This window comes from Anolis carolinensis, chromosome 5 (genome assembly GCF_035594765.1).
Source record: "Anolis carolinensis isolate JA03-04 chromosome 5, rAnoCar3.1.pri, whole genome shotgun sequence".
Taxonomy (NCBI): domain Eukaryota; kingdom Metazoa; phylum Chordata; class Lepidosauria; order Squamata; family Dactyloidae; genus Anolis; species Anolis carolinensis.
Window position 1 is genome coordinate 127,788,566 of NC_085845.1, and position 13,857 is coordinate 127,802,422.

Here is a 13,857-nt window from a genome sequence, read left to right on the forward strand (position 1 = left end):
TGCGTGCCAATAGGATTGAAGCCAAAGGGGGCAACTAAGTAATAAGAAGATATCAGCATGCATGGTGGAGTCCACAGAGGTGAAGGCTTGCCAGTATTCCAATAAGGTAACATGAAACAACCACTGGTTGATAAAAGGGTATTATTTTCTGGTCGCATACCTCCATTTTTACTCAAATTAAATTCCTTGTGTTGGGGAATGCATTAAATTTACTATTAATTGGACCATCAACAATAGTGAGATGTGAACATATAAAAGAGAAGTAAAATAATCAATATCAGACTGACGTGTAGACTTACACCTTTGTTGGAGACAACAGAGATAATTTTGGAAGCTATGCATACAAGCAAAACACAGTTATTTTAAAGGTTGACATATAATGGCTAGTATCATTGGTCCTTTTAGTTCTTTGTTAATGACCCTGTGGTTTTCCAGGGTTTCAAACAAATGATGTTAAATACAGAAATCATAGTCTTCATGGTGAGGGATTCTAGACATTTTTACACAAGAAAATCTGGAGACTTTGACACTCGGTCAGAGTGTACTAACTGAGCATAAGCCAGCTTCAAACATCCTTATGTTTATGAAACCTATCTGCGATGGAACACAAAGGTGACAGAGACCAGAAAGACTGATTTCCCCATCTCTCTCACACACAAAGAGACATTTTAGTTCCCAGGGAAAATAATTGTCAAAATGTATCTGGACAGGGTTTTATAGAATAATATGTAACGGCAGTTAGATTTTTTCCCCCATCCTGTCAGACTAAGACACAGTTCATCATATTCACAGCTACTAAACCTAGACAAACAAGTCACAAATCCTATGTCCATGAAAAATATAGAAAATTTAAGACTCACTGTCAATCAAATAAACAAGACACTCTAGAATTCTTTCACATTAGAATGATTGAGAACTAACAGCGGGCATTTCCATAGTGATCAAACACAGTTTTATATCTGTTGGTGTAGGAGAGTACTCATGGACAATTACTCATGTAGTCTTATTGTCAGTGATTCAATACACAGAACAATGTCTGCAAAGCTGACTTATCTTGGTATATAGCCAATGGTAGAGCCTGATCACAGATATACATTTTCATTGAGGAACACCAATGTAAGCTGCTAGGGGTATCTTAATTGGATGCCATAAAACTGTAAAGCATCAAGTTGAGCTTTGTATTTAATTATTTAACAATTTTACTGATAAACATTGAATTACAGCGCAAAATAACATTTTCTTCTAACATTGTTTTCAAAATAGCTCTTCCTTTTGTCTTTGTATTTGTTTCAGTTAGTTTTGGATTTCTGCAAACCTGTACATCGCCTTCAATGTGTCTTTCCAAAAGGCAGGGCTGGCCCAAGGTAATTTTCAAGTGTAGGCGAACAGAATTTTGGCACCCCCCCCCCCCCCAAAAAAAAAAACAGTCACTGAGAAATAAAAGGTAGAAGGTAGAGGTTTCTTTAATCCTGATGTTTTTGTTATATTTTTGGAATGTCAGTTCTGTCTCAGGTGATGATGTTTTTCTAATACCTCCTTTAGAAAGTATTCTCTTTATTCTGTGTATGCTCTTACACTTCTTAACTATTCTAACTTGTTAAATTAATAGATTTTTGTTAGGTCAGAATATGCATGACTGAACATCATGATTAAGCAAGAGATAGGAACTCCATAGCTGGACGGAAGACTGGAGCAAATTTCTTAAGCAACTACTTACGTTTTTTTTTAATAATAAAGGCAAATATTTTAAAATTGGGGAGGGAAATACGTATTTATTCATGTTTTATTGCAGCATGTTTGATTTTTTTCTCTATGAGTTAAAGTGTAAAATCATAAACATTTTTTATCTGACCTCATTTCTCAAAGAAAGTGATTATTAATTCATAGTACCCATTTTGCAGTAATGCTTATATTGAAAAAATAATCCTGTACTTTAAGATATGTGAGAAAAGTAGGAATGGATTTTAAAGTCCACAATGAAAGGTATAAATGATTTGCTATTAACAGCATTTCTGACTGCATTTTCAATGTTGAATTAAACATGTGCTTCATGTTCACCCCACTGTTTCTTGATGTACCTATTGAAATAATGCAGATATTTGTGGGCTCATCTACACAGACTACTTGGTTCTGTGTGTAATTAGATTAGACCTACTGTAAGCAATCAATATAAAAATAAAAGGCAGAAGGTAGAGTTGAATAGAATATATGGGGATTAATGCAAGATACTCCACTTAGGCAGAAAAAATGAAGTGCATTATTAGAGGCTGGGATGCCACTTTTGATTGTGGTGATCCTACATGAAAGCAGGAGGAGGTTGGGCTATATGGCCTTTGGGGGTCTCTTCCTACATGTTATTGTTGTTGTTGGCTGGGTTGCCACTTGCTGGGGCTTTTCCTGCATGGGAACAGGAGGGGGTTGGACTACATGGCCTTTTTGGGTCTCTTCCTACTCTAATACCTCCGTAGAGCATGCCTTCTCTTGGTTTCTCTTGAAATCCACAATCATGTGGACAATTTAAACAGAAAGGGGGAAACCATGAAAATGAACAAAATCTGAAAACCAGTATTTGAAAAACTCTAAAATCAGAACAGTAAATAAAGAGTAAGATTCAAAAAGCAGGGGAATTCCAGACAAGAATCAATCAGTAAGTGAGATTTATTTATCTGTAGAATGTCCAAGGTGGGAGAAAGAACTCTTGTCTACTTGAGGTACTGTGAATGTTGCAGTTTGCCACCTTGATTAGCATTTTATGGCCAGCAGTTTCAAGGCCTAGCTGGTAGCTGCCTGGGGGAATCCTTTGTTAACACCTCCCAACAAAGGATTCCCTCAGGCAGCTACCAGACAGGCTTTGAAGCTGCAAGCCCATTCAATGCTAATCAAGGTGGCCAATTGCACCTCAAACAGACAAGAGTTCTTTCCCCCACCCTGGATATTCCACAGATATATAACCTCACTAATTTCCTCACTAGGATTTCTTACCTAGGATTTCTCTTTTGCAGCCAGGCAGCAGAACTAGAAATAGAGGGAAAGGGAAGGGGGAAAGGAGGAGGAGGGAGCACAAGCAGCCTCTGTGGAGCATGCCTTCACTCCCTCGCACCCAGTATGGCAGGCACAAGCACAACACAGGAGAGGAAACAAGAGAAAGAAGGTGAAGAGCCTTGTGATTTTGGGAGTGTGCAAGAGAGAAAGAGAAGAGTGGCACGCGAGGGAGGAGGAGAAGGGCAGCACTTGATTGTTGTGCGAGAGGAAAGGAGAGGCCTTCCTCTCCTCCTCTCCCCAGTGGAGGGTCCTGATCTTTAGATTTGCTCCTTTTAATTTTCCCGCACTGCGAGGCTACAGATAGCTGCTCCTCCTTGGATAGGCAGTGAGAGGGGGGAAGAGCCACACAGCTGCTCTTTAGGTTTCTTTACTGGCGTGGCTCCTTTGCTCTTCCCCTCCCTCCCAGCTTTGCGGGGAGGGGCACCCCAAAAGCCTGCTTCTTCTGCCTTCCCTCCACCTTCTCGGGGCTCCGAAGGCAGCAGGATGAGGGAGAAATGGAAGTGGGGGAAAAGGGGGACCCGTCTTAAGCAGCGACCCCCAGGACGCACTTTCCTACCGTCTTCTCCGCTTTGGTCTTCTCCTCCAGCACTTGCAGGTAGAGCAGAGGATCACTTCGTTCACAAGCGACCCTGGGAGGAGAAGGCAGGGTGTGTGTGTGCATGGGGGGAGGTGCGTGCATGCGGGAGCACCTCAACTGCGCCCCCTAGAGGATGGTGCCACAGGCAACTGCCTGATTTGCCTCGCTGTTGAACCGCCCCTGCCAAAAGGTAATGTATTGATTCATCCCTTAAAATGGTCTTTGGATCAATGAAACAGTACAACCACGTGGACACAAACAGCTAGGATGACAAGAAAGAAGTTCAAACACTGAAAGTCATATTCCTCATGACAGTTGCTTTAAAGACTTGTGTTTTGATGGTTTCCACCATCAATACATGCAGAAACCATATTTGCATTTTGGAAGAAAACGACAATTGAACTAAGAGCACAACAATATTCATTACAGCAAAGTTCCTAAATTACTGTAAAACATATTTGATTGGAAGAACTGGATTGCAATGTCCCACTTGATTGCTGTTTAAAGTATGTTAGTAAAGGGCAGTTCTGTCAATTTTAATTTTCTGCCACATTTACTTATTTTTCCCCGTAATTCTATCCCACTTTGTGAACATGCCTCTGCAAAAATAGTAAGATCTTCTGAGCATTGAATAATGGATAATGAATCGCCATTTACCTTGAAATTGACATATTTTAACCCCCATAAGATAAGTTGTTAGGTAATATGCCATTTTACAGAAGAGACCACATGAAATTTGATTGAGTAGTGGATCCCAATTCCAGTTGAACATCATGTTCTATAGACAACCTAATACTGAATCTCCTGACTGATAGCAGGCTCATAGAGGAGAACGAGACCTGCTATTGTAGTTGTTGTCTACTAGCTTGCTAGAACTAATTACAGTTCCTGAAAGAGCTTTCCTGAAAATATTAAGTTTAGAAGCTGACACCATTTCCAGTTGAGGAAAGCAGTTCCATCCCAAATTTCAGCATTCATTGAAGCTTCGGGCTGCTGGCAGACAGATGGAGACAATTGGGAGGGGGACATTCAAGGTGGCAATGGTCTCACCCTTTCACTTGCTGCTAGGGCACCTGTCTCCTAGTGAAATTTACATACCACTTAGTGCTCGGGCAAATTGCCATCTCAACAGATGGGAGTGAGTATAGGCAGCCAAGAGACCATGTCTGAACATCACACACATTTGTGGAGGGCAGGATTTCCAGCATGGAATGTCAAAAAAGCTGTTTGTTTCTAAGGCTGGTGTTCATGCCGGCAAGGCAGGCTATTGTTTAGACAATTCATCACTCAATTCAATTTCTGTAGAAACCATTTTCTGCCTGATTCTGCATGAGTCTCAAAGCTGCATCCGAATGGACCTGTTGCTTAGTGACAAAATTGTGCATTGTGTGCAATGTAAGCAGTCCCTATTTGTACCATGTATTGATGAACCGTGAGGCTATATATGCACATAACTGTAGGTTTGTACTTTTAGAGTTTTCAGTGTCCAGGATTTGTTCAGCTAGTAAAAAAATGTGTGATAAATCAATCCCAGAAAAACCCCATCACTAGATAGAGTCAGGCAGCCTTCTCAGACAAATGATTTGGGATCTCATGAAAGGGCAGTAAATAGTTCCTCAATTATGTACTTTGTTGTACGTATTTTTAACACTAAAGATGGAAAAGAAATCCTTGGTCAGTGTAGAGCATGGCACTGTATAGGAAGGACAGCTTTTTGATTTTTTGTCCCTTATCAGTCGTCAATGTTGGTCTGTCACTTCCAAGTCCTTGCAGAGCCTGTTACTCCATGGAGCTAAGTTTGACACTCATGCATTTAGGATTAGGACTATCTCCATGGCTTCTGCCATGAGCCTTGGTCCACAATGTATCAAACAGATGGGGTGTTGGAATGCAACTTCCATCAACCTAACCAATGTAGTCAACAGCAAAGTCCATCAATATTGGAAGCCTGCATTTTGGCCAGCTCTTAAAGTACCCTATGTTGTAGTGTATAGAAGAGGTTTTATATCCCTCTTGGTATACTATGAATATGCTTGTAAACTGCCTCCCTGCAGGCCTATCAAGAGACCTTTGTTCCCAGGTTAGTTTTTCCCAAAGAAGTAGGCCACTCTTGAGACAGAATTGCAAATGATATAACATTTTTTAAAAGGAGTGGGGGAAGAAAAAGGAAAGACGCACTGTGCTGATCTAGCTGCGGGTATTTGCTCAGTCTGCTGCTAGCATAAGTGCCAGTGATTACCCACAAGTGACATTTATAGATGTGACTGAATGGATGGGAAACATTACATCCAAAAGTGTGAATGAGGAATGTCAAAGATGACAGCGAGTGAGACATCAAGAAAATCTGCATCTGTGTGGCTTAATCTCCTATACAAAGATACTTCCTTTGACAGCACTTTAGAGGCCCTGGCATCAAGAAAAAACTGAGGAAAAGTCAGACTGTCAAATATGGATGGTTGACTGCCAAAAGGAAAACATCAGCTTAAATATCGCACATAGTGGAAATAAAATGTATCTGCTTCTTTCATTTTTCACCACTTTTTCATATTGTGCTTGCTGGCACCACTGTCCAAAGGTCATGTGAGTAGAGCTTTTGTGACTATTTTAGCCAAGTTGAAAAGCACCTTCCATCTTCAGCAATCTCTGATGCTCCTTGCAAAATAGTAGGCTTTTGCATTGCTATTTGTCTCAATTTTTCTTGCACTCATTGACCCTCACTCACCTTCAGAGAAGTCATTACTTAACAAAATCAGACTGGCTGTGTAGACCATGGCAATATTCTACCATCATTAAAAAAGACATTTCAGAAGTTTATGCAAGAAGATTAATAGGTCACTAGGTCATCTGACCCTTTCATGGATATGTCAAACATGATGCACCTTATCTGAGTGTTTGTTGCATATATAATTCACATGCAAATCTCCTCCATGGAAGGGGGAACCCCTCATCAACCAGGAAGCATGTATATGTTTACCGTGTTTCCCCGAAAATAAGACAGTGTCTTATATTAATTTTGCTCCCAAAGATGCGCTAGGTCTTATTTTCAGGTGATGTCTTATTTTTCCATGAAGAAGAATTAACATTAATTGTTGAACAAAAAAAATGAACATTTATTATATACTAGTTTATTATATACTATACAGTAGTTGTCATCAGAAATCAACATAACCAGACTGTGAATCCTATCAAGAATTTCTTGTTACTACCATTATTTCCATGTACAACAATCTATGGTACGTACATTTACCGATCCTGCAAGCTCTGGCATTCTGTTTGGCAGGCATGCTTCCAAATAAAAACTTTGCTAGGTCTTACTTTTGGGGGAGGCCTTATATTTAGCAATTCAGCAAAACCCCTACTAGGTCTTATTTTCTGGGGATGTCTTATTTTCAGGGAAACAGGGTAGCTACCATATTTATTCAAATGTAATGTACAGTGTTCCCTCACTACTTCACGGTTCACTTTTCGTGGATTCGCTGTTTTGCGGTTTTTCAGTAAACTCTAAAAGACTATTATAAATCATAAAAAATACAATTTACAGCCTAAGGAAGGGAGAAAGGAGAAGCCAAAGGAAGAGAAAAGGAGCCCAAGTGGCAACAGGAAGAGAAGGAGGCAATTTATCAACACACAATTAGTTGATAAAGACTTAAAATAATGTATAACTACTAAAATAATGTATAAATATTAAAATAAATAAAGTGTCCCTACTTCGCGGATTTTCAATTATTGCGGGTGGTCCTGGAACCAAACCCCAGTGATAAGTGAGGGAACACTGTACACCTTTTCTTGGCCAAATTCTGTTGCACACTTAGGGTGCACATTAGATTTGATGGTGCATTAGATTCAATTGCAAACTTGAAAAACACTGCTGATCCTGCTAGTATTTCCCCCTCTAAAGAACCCTTGTTGTGTTGGTGTCTTTCATTCAGTTTACAAATGCTACTCTATGGAAAAGAGGAGGATCCATAATAGTGCTCATCAATTTCACCCTAAATCTGAGGATTCTCTATAAGACCTGTGTTGAATGGCTGAATGGCTCACGGGTATTACATTATTTAATGTTACCTTTGAATACCACTAATTGCTCTAGATTGAGAGACCTTGTCTTAATTAATTAATATTATATTAATATTATAATATATTGTATATACATGTAATATTAATAATAATATTATGATGTAATACAATGTAATAATAATTATAATTCACTATTATAATTGTATATTTATATTACATGCAATATTACTAATAATATTGCAATATAGTCGTATAATATAATATATTGTATGTATATATACTTGTAAACCACCCTGAGTCCCATTCGGGGTGAGAAGGGCGGGATTTAAATGTCACTAATAAATAAATAAATAAATGTCATGAGGTGAAATAGCATAGTGGTAGAGCATCTGCCTGTCCTTCTGTAGATGAGGTGATCGAATTCTGCTGGATCTGCTTTTTTGGGGCCATATCAAAACAGTAAACCCCACGAGGGTGAATGACACAGATAAGAACATAAACAAACAAGTAAAGATAAGAATTTTAAAAAGCAGACTCAACGTGACTTAGTTTCCCCATCTACAAAATGACACTCAGATGCTCTGCCACTATGCTACTTTGCCAGACTATCCAATGGAATAGCATTCAGAGTTAAATATCTCAATATTTAAACAATGTTTTATTGTTTGCGTTTGCTTTTATATTGTTGTTCCTGGCTTGGCCCCATGTAAGCCGCCCTGAGTCCCTTCGGGGAGATGGGGCAGGGTATAAGAATAAAGTTATTATTATTATATTATTATTATAGCCATTATCTAGTCAATGAAAGTATTAAACACAGTTCTAATAATTTATTATAGAGAACACATTCTTAAATTTGGGGCAAAATCAGTGATTTGTAAAGTTTGCACCTTTTGTCGTACTTTTTGGTCCCAAGGTTTTGAAAATTGAGGTGCATATTATTTGATAGTGCATTAGATTCACATAAATATGGTATTATTTGCCTTACAATGCTACCAAACAGGTGGTCAGTAGGTACTAGTGGAAATATGAGGAGAAGAAGAGCTAGCCAATTAATTCAGATTTATCTTTGACATGTGAAAAGAATGGTAAAAAAAACCCTTTAAAGTAATCTTCAGTTGGATTTCATAGATTTGTGGAATTAAGCCAAAACACCAGGAAAAAAATGGCAATGCAAGTGTCATCATTATGCAAAGAAAATTGCAAGAGAGAACAGTGGAACAAAGTTGTCTTTCAGGGAAAATAAATAAAATCATTTAAATTTGCCAGTTTCTACCCAGAAGTTACAACAGTTGTAGTTGTAGTTACTGTTATAAGTCTTCATGGTTACAATATAAAAGATATAACACTCATAGGAATAGGAAGCGAGAAACCAAACTTGTACACCATTTTGTAAAGTGTCAATTCATATAATGATCAGCTGCTATGGAAACAGGCCAGCAAGCATTTTGGAATAATTGCTACCAGATGAGAGAGAGAGAGAGATGGCCTTCTAGCCAAGAGCCATTGGCTTATCAACAAAAAAAAAATGGAATTATGCTATTTTCCCCTTGGTCTCCCAGTGATATGTGCATATCTTGTGTTTCTTGAACTTTTGTGTTGTAACCTGAATCTCAGTTAACCTGAATCAGTGGCCAATCTCCTAATTCTGTTCATACCACCAAGCCTCTTTTTTCTTACAAAATACCAGTTAATTTCTATCTAGATCTCCTGAAATAATTTGTTTTTAAAATAATGAATCCTTATAAACACCTCCCCCTTCTGCTTTTATTGAAAACCATGTACAGTTGGATCTGCTGTGTGGATACCATAACATGCAGATGGTCAAACCCCTGATATGAAAGGATTTTATGTAAACATTGTGATTTCGAGTAAAGATGTATCCCTTCCACACCCTCAAACCCTGAAGGCAACTGCCATATGGGCATGTGATCCCCAGAGCTGTTCTTAGGTAATTTTTGAGAGTAGGCAATCAGGATTTTGGCACCCCCCCCCCCAAACCGTGTGTGTGTGTGTGTGTGTGTGTGTGTGTGTGTGTGTGTGAGCAGCAGGGAGGGGAGGGGTCTGCAAAGTGCCAAGGAACGAGAAAGAAACGAGAAAGAAGGCGTTCCTTGGCACTTTGCAGATCAAAGAAGCAGGCACAAGATGGCGCCACAGGCAAATGCGTAAGTTTACCTGGCGGGTGAACCGCCCCTGGTGATCCCCAGGCTTCTCCCACCCCACCCCAACAACCTGTTTTCTTTTTCTCCCTCTTTCTCTCTCCATCATTCTATCTCCGCAGTTTCTTCAGCCTCAGCTTCCACCATAGATTTGACATGAAACCATTGGGTAGGGCAGGGGAGAGATGAGATGTCCCATGCTGCTTTTATTGAATATTTTTGAACACTGTATTGAAGGTATACCTAAAATACATTCATCCCCTTCATAGCTCGTTTAGACTAACACCAGGAATGAATACACCACCCAATGTTATGAGAAGCAGTACTAGCTGCAAGCAACCCGAAATCATCATAGCTTTTCCCCCCTGTTCTTCATGGAGCCAAAATTTCTGCAACTGTTAATAGAGGACTAAGGAGGAAGAATGCCCATGTCATTCCCACTGTCTTCTGATTGCGGTATCTTACTCATTAAGCTTTTAGCCTAACCCGTCAGCTCTACTCCCATCTGCTGTACTCTTGCATCTGCAACAATTGTACCATTGGCCTGACTGCTTTTCTTCCAGAAGCGATGCAAGTGCTCAGTAAACAAATGTGTAATTTTGTGTTGACTTTAACAAAAGTCCATAACAAATTAATTTTATAAAACAAATTTACAGCTAAGATAAAATGTGTTGAAAAAAAATATTTTCAATGCACTGAAATGCATTCTACCATTCCCTTATTTTATTAATAGATCAATACAGATTCTTTGCTTCACTGGGATGTTGAAAACCCTTTTTGATCATTTAAAGCAGGGGTCCTCAAACTTTTTAAGCCGAGGGCCGGTCCACAATCCTTCAGACTGTTGAGGGGCCGGATTATCATTTGAAAAAAAAATACGAACAAATTCCGATGCACACTGCACATGTCTTATTTGTAGTGCAAAAACAACAACAACAACAACAATAACAACAACGAAAGAACAATACAATATTTAAAAATAAAAACAATTTTAACCAACATACATTTATCAGGATTTCAATGGGAAGTGTGCCCCTGCTTCTGGCCAATGAGATAGTCAAGTTAATTAGGATTGTTGTTGTTGTTGTTGTTGTTGTTGTTGTTGTTGTTGTTGTTGTTATGTGCCTTCAAGACATTTCAGACTTTGGGCAAGCCTAAGTCTAAAATGTATTTATTTATTATTTATTTATTTACTGCATTTATTTACTACATTTGTATCACACCCTTCTCACCCCAAAGGGGACTCAGAGTGGCTTACAAATTATATGTACATATGTTCTGTCACACGCTGGGCCTGTGACTGACTGTCTGTTATATAGGACATACGCTTTACGCCCAGCGGGAAGCCAGGGGCCTAAAGAAGGGTCGTTGAGGAATTTTCCTGAAAAGATGGCCTTGAAGTCTTTAAAGAAATAACAAAGTCTTTACTGACGAACAAATAATAAATCTTCAAGGAGTCTAGTCCCACAGGACAGGCAATAGGCTTTGAATAACGGTGAAAACCCTCTTATAACCCCTCCCAGGCTATCTATTATCTGGGCCTAGCTGGTCTGGGACCCACTGCCAACTCCCAAGTGCATCTGGTTGTCGAGTGGACCTACCAGCTGAGGCTTTCAGATGTCTCTGTGCTGTTGTTCTGTATCCTGGGACGGTCAATATCCCTGGTATACTTTAACCCTGGTGCTCTTTATCCCCGGTGGTCTTGAAATAGGAAGCCTTTTACGGGACGGGCTGGTCTATGTCCTACAGCTGAACTTCCCAAGAGAGACTAACTTAAAAATGGCTCCTTCCCTCCCAGAGCCCTGAACAGGGGGCGGAACCAAACTTAATGGTGATTGACAGGTGGCCTGTCCTATGGCTGCAAACATTTGTGGCAAGAAAGTAAAATAGAAGGTTCTGGTACAGCTGTACCAGCACAACATACAATATATTATATTATTAGCATAGCACAATATTAGCATTATATATTGCTATATTGAACTATACCACTATACTGTAATATTATTAGCAATATTATATGTAATATAGAATATATAATTAATATTATTATATGGTATTATTATTAGTGTTATATTGTATTACATTATAATATTATTATCAATATTATATGTATATACAATATATTATATTATAAAACTGAGGGCGGGGGCCAGGTAAATGACCTCGGAGGGCCGCATCCGGCCCCCAGGCCTTAGTTTGGGGACCCCTGATTTAAAGTATCTCAGGAAACAAATGCTTCCAGATAATACTCTTCCAGTACCAGAACTCACACCCTTTCGCATGAGGATAAACACACATGCACACGCACACACACATACACAGCTTTTGAAAGCATTTGCTTAAATCAGAATTTCAATTTCCTATTTAATGTTCATACTCTCCCTTTCTAGCCTCCTCTATTGCAACCCACAAACCTCTTTAAATTTAATACTACTCCCACAAGCAGCAGGTCGCTGTAAACTATAATTCTGTTTTAGCAGCAACAGAAGAAACAGTTGTTTGGGTTGCCCAGCTGAATATTAGTGAATGTTAGAGAATAGCTACAACTTTCCAGTCCTCAATCATAATTGTATATTTGCTATTGCTGTTTAAGTGTTTAATCTGTTCCGGAGGCACAGCCAGTAAAAGGGGTGGGGGTGGGGTGGGTAATACAAAGGCTGCTTACTTACACAAGCTATTGTGTTACTACACAACATTGATTCATCCAGATTTCTTGAATAGGAGAATGTTGAGTACCTAGTCAATGGTTCAGTGGGGATTAAATAATGAGCAACAACCCATCATGATTCCAAACAATGCTATTATTAAAGCTATTTATAGGGAAACATGGTTATTTTGTGATTGATCACAAAGCTATGAAAATTTCTGTAGTTTTAGCCTAATTCTATTCCAAACATTTTTCCCTCAGCATACAACCCAATTCTAGGCTTGTCTGTTGGCTGAGGACCTTCTTCTCTTGGACAGAAGAACTCCATTTACCTTCTTTCCCTGGGTAGTAAACCTCCACTCAAAGTTTTGGGGTTTAGGAAGATTTGATTCCCCCAGTATTATAACTAACTTCACAACTCCTCCTCTTGGGCTGAATGGCTGTCCTGGAGAAGCTGAGGTGGGGAATTTTACTTCAACCATCCCACCAGTAACATGCGCCTAAATCTGCATCCATCCTATTGAATTCCATTAATCATACTCCCCGGTAAATTAGTTTTTCACTGTAATCATAATTCATTATAAATCTAACACAATAACAAGGAAAAATTGTTTATTTTTATTTTGACCTTTCTGACCGTTGTGCTTTTTCTGATCCAAGGCTCTTTTTTACATTAGTAATCAAATATTGGAGTGGAGGCCATAATCAATGGCTATGGCACATAGCAAACCAGAAGCTGTTGGACTCCAACTGCCATCAATCCTAGCCAATGGTCAATGCCAATATCTGGAGAGCCATTGCTTTACTGCCTTATAGTATATGGTCAGCATGGTATTTCATTAGTTTAAATGTGAGATCTGGTGAATCTCTTTAGCAGACTTTATAATGCACTGTAATGCAGAAGTTAGAACAGAAGACCAGCTTACTCCAGGGCTGGTTCGTAATTTAAACCGTTGAAGCTGCCGCTTGGGGCTCAGCTCTTGCTGGGCGCTCTCGCGGTGGCGGTGGCGACCATTGGGTCACTCGCCGCGGAACAAGGAAGTCCTTGCTATTCACGTGAGATTTCGTGAGATTTCTGCGAGATCTTGCGAAATCTCGCGAGAATAACAAGGACTTCCTGGAGTTCCGCGGCTGGAGAGCGTGCCGCCGCTGCTGGTAAGTTGGGGGGGGGGGTGTAATTTCGGGGGGGGGAGGGGCGCGGCCCTAGGTTTGCTTACATCAGTGATGGCCAACCTATGACATGCGTGTCAGCACTGACACGCCTAGCCATTTTTGATGACACACTGCCGCATGCAGATTGATTGAATGACTAATGTCTTTTGTGGCCAAATTTGGTCCAGTGGTTTTGTTGTTTACTCCATGGGAATTATGCACATTACATATATATATATATATATATATATATATATATATATATA

At 39.5% G+C, this 13,857-nt stretch overlaps 1 long non-coding RNA gene across 1 annotated transcript; it reads left to right on the plus strand.

Annotated features, from left to right (window-relative positions):
- Nucleotides 1–3,711: 3,711 nt before the first annotated feature.
- On the plus strand, nucleotides 3,712–6,141 carry LOC134299201 (uncharacterized). The gene is made up of 2 exons (XR_010006368.1): nucleotides 3,712–3,809; nucleotides 6,013–6,141. It is a non-coding gene; the product is annotated as an uncharacterized LOC134299201 (long non-coding RNA).
- The last annotated feature ends 7,716 nt before the right edge of the window (nucleotides 6,142–13,857 follow it).